Source organism: Empidonax traillii, unplaced genomic scaffold (genome assembly GCF_003031625.1).
Source record: "Empidonax traillii isolate 1590-97213 ecotype Southwest subspecies unplaced genomic scaffold, ASM303162v1 scaffold547:size421747, whole genome shotgun sequence".
NCBI classification, from domain to species: Eukaryota; Metazoa; Chordata; class Aves; order Passeriformes; family Tyrannidae; genus Empidonax; species Empidonax traillii.
Genome location: NW_020955740.1, coordinates 10,993 through 23,721, shown reverse-complemented (window position 1 = coordinate 23,721; position 12,729 = coordinate 10,993). Strand labels below are relative to the sequence as shown.

At 39.0% G+C, this 12,729-nt stretch overlaps 1 protein-coding gene across 1 annotated transcript in view; it reads right to left on the bottom strand.

The window, feature by feature from the left end:
* Nucleotides 1–301: 301 nt before the first annotated feature.
* FAM89A (family with sequence similarity 89 member A) overlaps nucleotides 302–12,729 on the bottom strand; it is a 17,913-nt gene continuing 5,485 nt past the window's right edge. The window contains exon 3 of the transcript XR_003572758.1: nucleotides 302–1,635. The gene's annotated coding sequence lies outside the window, so the exon portion shown is untranslated. The remainder of the gene's footprint in view (nucleotides 1,636–12,729) is intronic.

The following is a 12,729-nucleotide window of genomic DNA, read 5'->3' as shown; positions in this document are numbered from 1 at the left end:
GAGTGATCTCTCCCTGTCCTTATCTCGACTCATGAACCTTTCCTTACATTTTCTCTCCCTGCTCAGCTGAGAAGGGGAGTGATAGAGCGGGTTTGGTGGCATCCAGACAGGGTCAATTCACCACAACTCTACTTGTCTCTTCAGAAAATGTACATAATTTCTACTGCCAGTCCTGTTTTTCTAATGATGTAACAACAGTGCTTTGGTTTTTTTTCTCCTTAGGTTAGATATTTATATTTTTTTGTTTTCATCATACGTGTCATGGTTATACATAAAAGGGGGTTTTTTTTCAGACATTTGCTCTGGCACTGGTTTCAGTCTAACGCTGAGTGGAGCCTATATAAGTGTGAGTAATGCAAGTTACTACATGTAAATGTTACCTTGTCAGCAGCAAAATTGTAAATACAATGTATATAAATTTTACTTTGAGACAGTTTTCTTACATTAAAGTTTATTTTGAACTTAAAAGAATTGATTTCAGGACATTTTTTGAGTTTTATTCAGAAGACCTAGAAGGGACATGAACACATTCTGAAAGAAGAAATATTTGTCTGTTGTGTCACATAGGCCGATACCATATCAGCCATGCTGTCAGGAGCCACCGCTGTCCTTACACAACTTTGAGGTGGGAGAAGACAATTAAGGACCACAGAGCTATGGAACAAAAGCAGGTGTGGTACAGGTTCTCAGTCTCCAGAGGCATCATTAGTAATGCAGGACATTCAGGATTGTTTAGTGTTTGAGCTACTCATTTACCAGACATGACAAATACACTAATATTTCATAACTCTAGGGGGAGCTTAAGGACACCCTCTCTGTGTGGGGGCAGGTGTGTGTGAACTTTTATGCTTTTGGAAAAGTGTTCCATATGGTGCTTCAGAGAGAACCAAGGCTATTTTAAGGTCCTGCCTGTTTAAAACAGTCATCTCTCTCTCACTTTTATTCTTTTTTTGTCTTATGAGCCCATCTCTTTTCCATAAACTTTTTGTAATGAAACAGTCATCTGTGCTGGAAGATGTATGACAAATTGCCTGCCCTTTCTATATATCTTCAGTTGCTTCATTAACTTATGGGAAAGGATTTACTTCAGTTAAAAATACAACATGCTGCAAATGAGCCCATGTAAACTCTTAGAGTTTTGCTTGGACTCAAACAGGATATCGTGGCCTATGGAGCAAATTCCAGAACTCTGTTGGATGAAATGCACAGAAGAACGAGTGATTTTACTGAGACTTGGGTTGAGCAATGGTTTAGTAATTGTGCAGTGGGAGCTGGAAACTTCAGCTGGGTCCATAGGCCATGTAACAAGCATTTAGAAATTATTGTATGCAAAACTGGAGAATTACAGTAAAAGCTAGGAAGCATTAAAAGAACAGGAGTCTGGCAGACTTCTACAAAATGAGGATGAATATAAAGCTAAGGGGATAGAATCTGTAGAAAAATATGTAAGGAAAGATGCAGTATAGATGCGTGTGAGTGTATCATTAAGCAGACATATAAACATCCTATTCCCAAGTTTACAATGGATGAACATGAAGGAAGAATATTATTTATTGTAGGCATTTTTGTAATAGTCTAGGTGATAGCATGACATGGCAAAGGATATCTTCCAAGCGGTAATGTCTATGGCTTTCCCTAGAAAAGATATCAGTAACCTCATTACTTCAGCGGTTTGCAGTCCAGCCTAGAAAATACATTTTTATAAAGCAGAATTACCAGTTACACAGCGATAGGATTAGTCACCATGAATACGAAGCGCTGTGCAACAGCAGAGCTTCTCCCTTCATTTGGCAGTAGTGTGGGCTGTATTAGGCTCTGCTGGTGCAGGCAAGGGCTACTACCCTTGTGACCTCCCGCAAGTACAGACAAGCAAGTCCTTTCTTTCCTCAAGTCCTATCTCAGGCATATAAGCTGCCATTTGTTAGCCCAGCCTTCACCGAACTGAAAGCAAAATAGGACATCTGCACGGAAAAACTCTTAGCTGATTTCTCATAAAACAAGCAAGCCCTTGTTTTTCAGGGGCTCGCCTGCTTTTGCATTCCATCAGCCCTCCCCAGCGGGGTGGTGGTAAGCACCGCAGTGCCATCTGGAGTTGAAAACTAAAGCACTATTGCTTTCAAAATTGGAAGGAACGTACAGGCACTCTTTGATTAATTTTTGTTTTGTAAAATCGCAAATTCAAGCTTTTAAAAATGAACATCCATTTTCGATTTGGAGAAATGTCAGAATGAAATTGGGGATGAGAAACAGGTCACAAAATTCTTGTTTTGGTGACTCAGTATCAAGGTCAATTCAATACACAAACCATGAAAGCTATAAAATGCAAATTACTTCAGGACAACATCTCTTTAAGACCTAAACAGTCCCGCAAGCTGGGATTATTCTGAGTAGCCTCGCTGAGCTCTGAGAAAATTCACGTGGCAAAATACAGAATGAATGCATTCCTCCACTGCTAAAAATCAATAGGATTTTTGTTGCTGAATTAATTTGAAATGCAGGTTTCTGCATTTACAATGTGCAGAAAGCTGTATATAACAGGATTCCCATTTTTATCTCCTGCCTCTTATAAAGCTGTTCAGACCTTAGTCTTTCCAATAATGCTTAGTGTATTACTGAGGTGGTTAGAAGAAAGACCTGAACATTAGGAGCTTTGTAAAATCTTTTTCCTAAACGTGATCTGCTGTCTGAAATTTGTAAAGCTTTTTTGAGCTCTGCGTAGACGAATGGCAAGTCTGCAAAGCAGCTAGGAAACACTGCCAATGATGTTTTAATTGCTATTCATAAGGATAATAGATATTATTTGGGTTAGTTTGGGTTTTTTTCCCCCAGGTAAAAAATGTGGTCTCTGTTCCCTTACATTGTAGCATAACAGTGTGAACCCACAGAGTTCGTACCTGTGCTGGCTGCTGCTGCAATAAATCCAGATGACCTCCTCGATTTCTTACAACCTCTAACTGTAATTCTGAGAACATTTTTAGGCAAAAGAACTATTGTCCATAAGCTGCACAGAAGTGCATGCCATAGCTATCTGAGCAGAGGACTGGGGGCCTGAATTAAGACCTGAATCCTAATCCTGGCTCTAAGTCCAACAACAGCAGACGACCTTGAGCAAGTCATGTACGTGGCTCCATAAAATGATTGTGTCTCCACCATCACAGGATTTGGGGGCGGATTAATTTGTTCATGTCTGCTTAGAAAGATGAAAAGCATTAAGTCCTTTCAGCTGCAGGTTGTTGGGAGTCAGTCAACACCACGAATGTCAGATATGAAACAGACATGCCAGGAGCCAGAGAATGAATATTAAAGGTGACGTGTTTAAAATCTTTGTTATACGAAGGGAAGTTTTAATTCTGACCCTTGCTGGCATGCAGTTCTGTAATATACACATCTGAAGACTTTTAGGAGTATATACAGCAAATCATTAATCTCTTATCATGAATTTCAAGTTACTGCAGCTGCTGTGTGCCAAAATAATTCTGAAATTAAGTTAAAAAACTTGGAGGAGAGGGAGCTGGCATGTTAGCTGATCTTGCTTCCAGTTATCTGAAAGAATAAGGTGCCTTATTTGACAGTCCGGGGGGTTGAGGTAGAAAGCACTGGTAGATCTTGCATAAAATTAAAAAAAAAAAAAAATTACAAGGCATTGGTACCTTTTAAGTAAATAAATTCAATAAATTGCACAAACTTAAACAAGAAAACAAAACCTCAGCAACATAGAAGCACTTCTACTCACCTTGCACTCCCTCCTCAGAACTGCTAATTCACTCTGTAAGCACCTGTGGGTGTTACCTTTATAGCGATTCCCTGCCAGGCATGCTGCAGCCCAGCTGATGCTGTCATACATGCATCACTCCTAAACTTTGATCCTGCCTTTGGTCTCTCGCTTCCCGAGTAAAGCTTTGGTTCTAAATTTCAAAGCCACGTATATATCATGTCTTGGCTACAGCAGAGATAGCATCTCTTTCTCTCAGTAGGACTACAGGGTTCTTTTGATCACCAGAAATCAAAAGCCAAAAGAAGTCTAATAATAACTAGGAAGAAAACATTTTCCATTGAGAGCATCCACTGGGTAACAATGTGCCCCATACCAGCACCAGAAAAAATGACTTGGATTTTGCAGGCTAGGGAATGTATCACATTGACCCTACTCCTAACAAATCTTTCCAGCAACAGGAATCTCTCTTTCTCTAAAAGAACATGTCTCCTATTTAGTAGTATGAAAATGGCAAATGGGTTGCACAGTAAGGAAAGCACAACCCATCTTTTACTCATTTTGTCCTGGGAGAGAGCAAAGTGAAAATAAAATACTGATGATTCATGAAGAATTTTTTCAGGAATGGTGGGCAGATTATTCAAAACCTTTTCTTTAGAGAAGCAAATTAACTTCGGTGTGGATGAACACAATGGCTGGTATTCATTTCTTTACACAACCCCATGATGAGAGTTAGTTTGTGTTAAAACTCACATCTTTTCAAATGTATTTTTACACTTATTTAATTTTAAGTGGATTTTTCCCAAAAAAACTTTCCTGCTCAGTTGGATTGTGCAGTTTATCTTAATGATGTGTGTGTGTGTGTAGATGGAAGGAGAGGGAAGGTCAATCTTGTTCTTACAGCCTGTTCATTTTCTGCCTTATCTATGTATGAAATAGCACAGCTTCTGCCTGTTTAAAGGTCCTACACTGAAAGAAAAGGCCACCTGGGAGAAAGGCACCTTCTCCCCACAATAGCTTGATTGTTGTGCAACAGGACAGATTGTATCAGTTTAAATAAAAGAGTCATGCCCCTGATAAAACAGCATCAGAAACATGTCGAGATCACAGCTCTCTTCCCTCATTGTTACTCAGCTGCTTTCATTTAACAAAATGCCAGCGTGGTGATTCTAATCTAATTCAGCTGCACAAGTACTTTCATAGAAAGTTCAGAGAGGTGTTTTTAATCCTCCACAACACATCCCAGTAGATGGCAAAACAGGAAGCTCTCTCACGCAGATCCTTCCTCACCATAATGGCAGGGTAGAAGGTGCCATCTGTCATTTCATGCCATTATATTGGAAAGTGCTGCCTCCTCCAAACTCCTTGCAGCAGCTGCTGCTGAAGGCTCAGCTCTTTGTCCTGAGCTGGCAGCTGCCTCTGCCACCCCCTCGGGAAGAGTTTTGTTTTCACATAATCAGGCAGGGCTAGAAGTGAACTCAGAGGTCATCTGGTCCTTCCGCCAGCCGCTGGGATGGATAGGCATTCCTGACAGATGTTCTCACTGGCAGGCAGAGATCCTGGCTCTGAGAGACCAAACCTAAGCTGCCTTTTCTAAATTAGGAGACCTGTCAGCTCTTACTGCATGCAGTGGCAATTTGATGCCCAGTTGTTTTTCAACTTTGACCATTTATTCAAGCAATATGATTCTGTGAAAATACAAGATTTTACTTGAGGAATCCCTTGTGAAGATGGTGACTTGATCTTTAGAAAGTGTCCTCTACTTTTACCCTCCAAGTTGCATGCTTCCAATTCCCTGCTAACCCCTGCAACAGCCTTGCTAAGCCAGCAAAATGAAAATCCATCAGACAAATTCCTTGGCTGCAAGACCACAAAGCATTAAGAGTTTTAAATAAGGCAGCCTGTACCTCTTCAGATCTACTACAGGCTTCTTGTAAGGACATACACACTGAGTTACACACCATTAAGCTGAAACTAAAATATGATTACTGCCTACAAATGAAAGCCTTTAATACAGAGAATGAGAGAATGGACATGGTGAATTGAGATCTCTGTCGCTGGAAAATAAAACTCATCTGTACAAACTCCCTTCTAATTTGCAAAAGAAATTTTAAATTTTCATAGCATACTTTAAAGCAGATGCTTACACAAATTAGTATCTGTGGTAATAGCGAAATAAGCTTGGCTTCTCTAATACTGATTGATGTGTTCTGTCCATACACACCTGCATTTGAAAGCACAGAAAAGAGTGTTTATTCTCTATGAGAAGAAGGGACATTGAAAGCCTAGAACAGACCTACATTTGCAACAGAAACAGAAAGGACTTTTTGAATGACTGGCTAGTGATAAGTAGAAAAAAGTCCTATTGTGTACCCACATAAAGCACTGGAGACAAGACAAACCTATTTACATATGAGAACTCAGACCTCAAGCAAATCCTATAAAAAAGGACATGAAACAGAATAAAGGAAATGCATAAAACAAAATTCCTTCTTCCCCACAGAGATTGCTGCAAATTTATACTTCTCTCATTTATGCTTAAGGTTTAATCCTTTATGCAAGCAACTGTGCAATGATGGTCTCCAAAATACACTAGAACTCTGTTCATAACTATCTTTCCTCTTCTAAAAATGCACACAAATAGAGGAATAAACTATACAGTGAATTGGTGCTATATATTCTGTTCTCTCTACAACTTATATTCTATGATGCAAGGTATTTAAGAAAATGTTTCTCCAAGTTGAGCACTTCTGACTAAGTATCAGTCAGAAAGAGCAAAGGTAATTCAAATATACAAGCCAAGATTGTGTATGATTTGTACAATACTAACAGAAGAAAAAGCAATATCAAGACCTTTGGAGAGAATATAGACATGCTGTGTTCATACAGGATAAAAAAAAATGGTAACAGGGCTTTGATGTTCTAGTACTAAGAGAAATTATTTTTCACTCTGATTTGAAGTATTATTTTTCTTTTAGCTGATTCTGATAAAATGTCCTTCCCCTATACCAATTTTTTTCAATATTTCAGTCATTTACCTTTTATGTAACATATCATATAAAAAAGTAATTTTATTACTCAATACGAACAGCCTTTGATGTTGTTTAGTAGTAATAGAACAAGTTAAAATGTGGTCCTGTTTAAGCTTGTACTTTACCTGTCCAAAATTTCGCATCACTCCCTGTTAGCTCACCTCTGCATACAGTGCTTAAACGTTCCAATATCCATGAGGGTTTTCAATACAAATAATTAGTGCTACAGTCTTCATTAAAACCCAGATTCAGTTAAACCAAAGATACTGTAAAGAGTTGAGTTGAGAGAAAAAAAAAAAAAACAACAATAAAATCTAATGTCATTGTCTTCCAGGTGCTTTTATAACTGAAGTAACGGCCTTATTACATTGCCTTCTTGTAAATGACTTAAAAGGTTCTGCTGTTTGACGAGTCAGAAGAGTTTAAGCAAGAGCTGGTAGGACTCAGACAAGCAACACTGTTTGTGACAGTGCCTGGTATCCTGAGCCAAAGGAGCTCACAAACTCTTACTCATGCGTCTAGCCAGATAATCAGAGGGACATTTCTGACTCGTGGAAGAAATGCTTGTGATTTCTGAAAGAGAATAGTTAGCACTGCAAGGAGGATTGAACTGCTAACATGAATTTAAGGCAGTGGTTTGACACAGGACTGAACTCACTATGTGCTAATAATTCCAAACAGTCTGCTTTGGTCACTAAATTCTAATAATCCATGATTTGTATATGATTTCTCGTCTCGTATTAAATTGAGGAATTCTGAAAGATTACATTCTCTTGCTGACATTATCTTAATAATGTCTTAGCATAAATGCATTTAAAACCTGTGGCAAAAGTTCAGAGAAGAGACGAAGTAATCACAAGTCGGTGTATTTCAATAGCAAATGGCTTTGTCTTCTTAGATTGCATACCAACCTTATCTGAAAAATGTAAATTCTACTGCTAAAAGCACATTCCTCTGAAATCAGATGTGGTCTTCATTACTCAGAGCTGGTTGTTTCCACATTCATCTAATTAAATTTCCCAAACAGAAAGGATGGAAGAAAGGGTGCCAAAATGTTAAGGGAAAGAGACTTCTGCAGTGAATATTCATCCCCTCCAAAGATCCTCTGTCATTTAAAACCAAATAGCTAAACTCACTACTGGTCATCTGAGTAAGAACCCCTTGCTAATCCTCTTCATTCCTTACATGGCACAATTACCCCACAAGCTGCAGGTGCCGGTCCAGCACACATCCAGCCTCACCTATGGTTCAATCCACATTAATATGCCCCAGAGCACATCTGGATTTTGTGGAGCCACTTCTGCTCTTCCACACTGCCTCAGCTCAGGAGAGCTTGTCCCTGTGCACAGACCACATCTGCATAGATCCCTCAAGTTCTTTGATCCACAGCATAGCCCTGGTGTTTGTAAAGCTACCTGCAGAGTTGGAGCCACCAGGATCATAGAACAGGCAGTTAGGAAGATCTAGCACAACAGGGAGCTTTGAAATTCCCAGAAAATGTTTAAATCAATTGAAGATGACTTTGCAAATAAGAAAAACCTTTCAACTACTTTGCTAAGATAACAAACAAGTTATTTCCGTAGGTCACACAGTGTTGTCTAGAGCTAAATGTAGCAACTTCAAATAAACCAAAGATAACAATGGATGGAAAAATATACTTCAGAGAAGTTGTTTTCTGAGAAAATGGTATATGAAAAGGAACATGAACATCAAACTGCTGTGGTAATGTATCTTCTACAGGCAGGCACCACAAAAACGAGCAAATTCTTTTTAAATAGCTGAAGGACACAGAACTGACACTGGAGAAAAGACCTGTTGATAGGGTTCTCTTTGGCATGTACCCGATTAATCCTCCCATTTCACATTCCTCTCCAGCGGTCAGCTGAACACCACAGTGGGGGAATTAGTTCCCTTTGCCCTCAGAGCAATCTAATTCCTCAGTCAAAATGAATGGCTTTAGCTAGGCAGCACAGCAAATAAAACACATTCTTTCTAGTTAAGCAAAAGCATGTACCTGCAACAAATTATTTCACATCAAAAATACATGACAAGTAGCATAAACCCAGTCTCTCAAACAAGTTGAAAAAGGACATGAAAACTCTCCCAAGCTGGCAGCAGCAGAACTAATGAAACACAGGATCTTAAACAATTTGTGTCCCAGGACCTCGGCATCTCCTACCAGACTGTGCCAAGCTCCAGAAACTGTTACATCCCTTCCCATAACACTCCCCTTCCATTTAGTCCTGAAGGCAACATCTGGGATCTTCCTGGGACCCCTTGCTGTATCCCCAGTTTTCATCCTCACAGGCCAGAAGATGTGCTGAAGACTCACCTCCTTCCCACACTGCCCACTGGCACCCAGCACTGAGGAAGATAAAGCGTGTGTCCTGGCTACTGCAGTGCTGTCAGCAGCTGCCTGACCACATAGCCTTTGCTTTCTGGCGGCTGGGTGGACAAACAGAAACCACAAGTGCTGTGGTCCTGTCCATGGAAGGAGCAGTGAGTCTCTCTCCTTCTCCACCTCCAAATTTTTACAAGGATTGTAAAAACAGAGCAACTTTCCAACTTCTGTCCTATCAGGTCTAGTCTGTAGCAAACAGACTGACAGAAAATGCCTGGACAGAGTTACTGCATAAGAATTGTTTCCTTAGGACTTAGGCTAAACATGACACAAAACCTTAGGTTTGTCTATAGATACTAAGTGGATCAACTTTTTCATAAAGATGCTGGGGGCTTTGCTACTCTTTTTGTTGCATTTAAAGTTTTTCAAACTGTCTTACTTACAAGAAATTGTAAAGAGTTTTAGAAAATCAACTTATTTTAAAGGTCATGTAAAATGATGGAGCTACCTATAACTAAATTAATTACAAATACTGTAATAATTTTTGCATCATTCTCCTAGTCTTCCAATTTTACATGAATACAATAAATACTCTATTAGAAACTCAACTTCAGCAAGCATTCAAACTACTCAGAGTGCAATTCAGCCCCACCTTTATTGGAAAACTCTTCATTTGAAGCTACACTATTACAACTGTTACAGGTTATTCTAATGATCACCTTTTATGTTTCACTGCACTAAAGCAGTACCTTTTAGTAGTAGATTTGTAGTGTGTATTTGACTCTCTTTTGTATCATAGTAGAGATACCATGCAGCTCTTCCACAGTCGTGGAAATAAACAAGACAAAACGGTGGTTCTGATTTCGGGAGAAGATCCCTGCTTGGAAGTCCATACCCACTAAAATCAATAGGACTGACAGTGAATTCACCTGGAGCTGAAGCTGAACATAAATGCTCATCGGTTTTATCTGCCACAGTATCAGCCACCTGTGTTTTTTAGCACCTACTTTCTCCAGAGTGGAGCACTTCTTCCAGACTCTTCTCTTCTTGTAGACTATTTCCAGGAGACTAGACTGTAATATAATTATGGCAACATGACTCTGCAGTTGTCATAGCAATAGAATGAGGGTGGTATGCTGAAGAAAAGAAAAAACCAAAACACAAAACCCCAACCTCAAATACAGCGAATGGAGACCTAGCAATTGTTTCTAACTGCTTTATCACATTTGTAGGCCCCTTGGAGAAAGGCCAGTGAAGTTACCCATGGCAGATTGCCTTTTGAACTGCTGTACTCAATAGTTTTCCATCTCCAGGCAGCAGCAGCCTGACTGCCCTTGTTTCCTTGTAAACCTGCCTTTTCCTGGGCCTTCTGATTACTGGCTGTGCTGTGTGGGACTGGAAGAGTTCTGCAGTGTTCACTGGGTAGGGAAATTTACCGGAGTTTCTTTATTTATACCCTTAAAAAGTTAAGTGTAAGACAAAATGGGGTTATGCAGTAAAAATGGAAAGGGTGTACTGGTATGTGGTTTGGACCAAGGGTCACAAGCTTTTGCAGTGACACAGCTTTGTTCCATCATGCGCCCAGCCAAACTCTTGACTTGAAGCTTGTAACTTGAAGCATGTAACAATCGCTCAGTATTTAAGCTGTACTTTCCCATCGAGTACCTCTTTCAGAGCAATTTCCCTGCTTTGTGCTGTTATAATGTGGTCAGGACATACAGCTCCAAAGTGTAACACCAGGCATGGAAATCTGCCTCTGGAACAACTGCTTATAGACTTAATAACAAACGTCTTCTTTTTAAAACCTTCATCTGGCTAGCCAGCCTTCATGGCATTTGAATTTGCCTTAGGAATATAGATTACAACTTTTCTCCCATGCAAGATGGTGTTATTAAAAGGGACAAAGTGCTGAAAACTTGGCAAGTCCTAGTAATCTATCCTGTTTTCCAGTCCAGATGTTGTGGAGTGATGCCTAAAGACGTTTATGCTTCCCTTAGTACAGGGAATAGCAGCTAAACATTCCATGTTACCCAAATCACAAGCATGATAAATCCTTTTGTTTTTTAAGTTTATGTAAGAGAAAGTACTGTGAATTTTGCTCAGGTCCATTCTCACCAGTGATTCTATTAATGAGTGGCAATGTCTAAAGATCCATAATAGAAAAATCATTAATTCTAGTGGTAGAGACAGAATTTTCTCTGTTGAATTCAGAAACAAGTAAAATCTAATTAAGATAGAGAAGTAGGAAATTCCATTCCAAATATAGGTAGATAGAATCTTTTCCACTGCAACTTAAAAATCGCTTGCTTTGGTCCAAGGGTGATGACTAGTCCTAGTTTTCTTATGGGAGGTTTGGGAAAGGGGGTAGGGTTTTGATTCACTGAAAGGGTAAATTAAAATACACACAACATTAAAAAGTTATGCTAAACATCATGCTTTTTATTTTTGGAGAAAGAGCAAGAAAATAGTAGTACTTCAACAGACTAGAAAAAGCCTCATGTAAATACCAAAAGCACAGCAAATTATATTAAAAGCTGATACATTCTTAAGTCAAAGCATGAAGTTGTGTATGTGTGTGTACATATACTTGTATACGCACATAGGCACACAACATTTTTAAGTACAGATGTAGCTATCTGGATTATCTGTGTTTTCCCTATCATTCAGCTTAGTTTTGTGTGAGTGAAGTAATTAGACCAGAATTAACATTAAAAAAAATATCCAACCATCGCCACAGACTAGATTAAGAACTTGTACACATACACAATCACAGCACAGTCTTTACTCTCGTGGCCTTTGAATTCCACTAAAATAAGCCAGTTTTAGAGGGAATGCACCCTAGAAGTCTCTTGGCTTTTATCACTGCAACATCCTAGCCTCTGCTAAAAACTAAGAGAGGAGGTACCCCAGAATGTGATCTCCAATTCTTCCTATAAAATGTACGCATACCAGACATGAACCATGCAAAAACCCTTTGAGATTTAAGCCCTTAATTATTAGTTTGTGTCAGGATTCAGGCACTGTGCTTTACAGCAATCTTTAGAATTAAAGTTAAGAAATTAAAATCGCGTTGGGAGTTGATTTTACTTAAAATAGAGAAGGGTGAAGACTCACATAGTTGGCAACTCTCAGTTGATTAAGCATTACATGTACACGCTATGAAATAATAACAACTAAGTGCTTTAGTAAGTTCTGAAAACAAAAATAAGTTATACTTCAAAGAACAAGTTAGTATAAAAAGTTTTAACATATGCAATGTGCTCAAAATACTTATTTCGCATTTTTAAAAAGAGCTGTTGTCTACCTTACAGAAACAAAGTTCACCCCAGTATAAAATATTGCAATTTGTCCCATTGTGTCATATGAGAGGTTTCCTTAATCTTCATATGATCGAGAACACTTGCACAAGAGTTCATGTTATTCCAAGCCACATAGTGGCAGACAGACTATGTTTGAATCTGTGCTTTTACTATGAAGTACAGTAAAAGCTAAGCAAACCATTTCAGAACAGTGTTTAGCAGGTCAAAGAGCTATGCAGATGCAAGATATCCAGAGAATAGTATAAAAGTTAACGCCAAGTGGCAGTACCAAGAAAGTGAATTAGATCAACAGAAAAAAAAAACCCTGCTGATAACATTCACTAT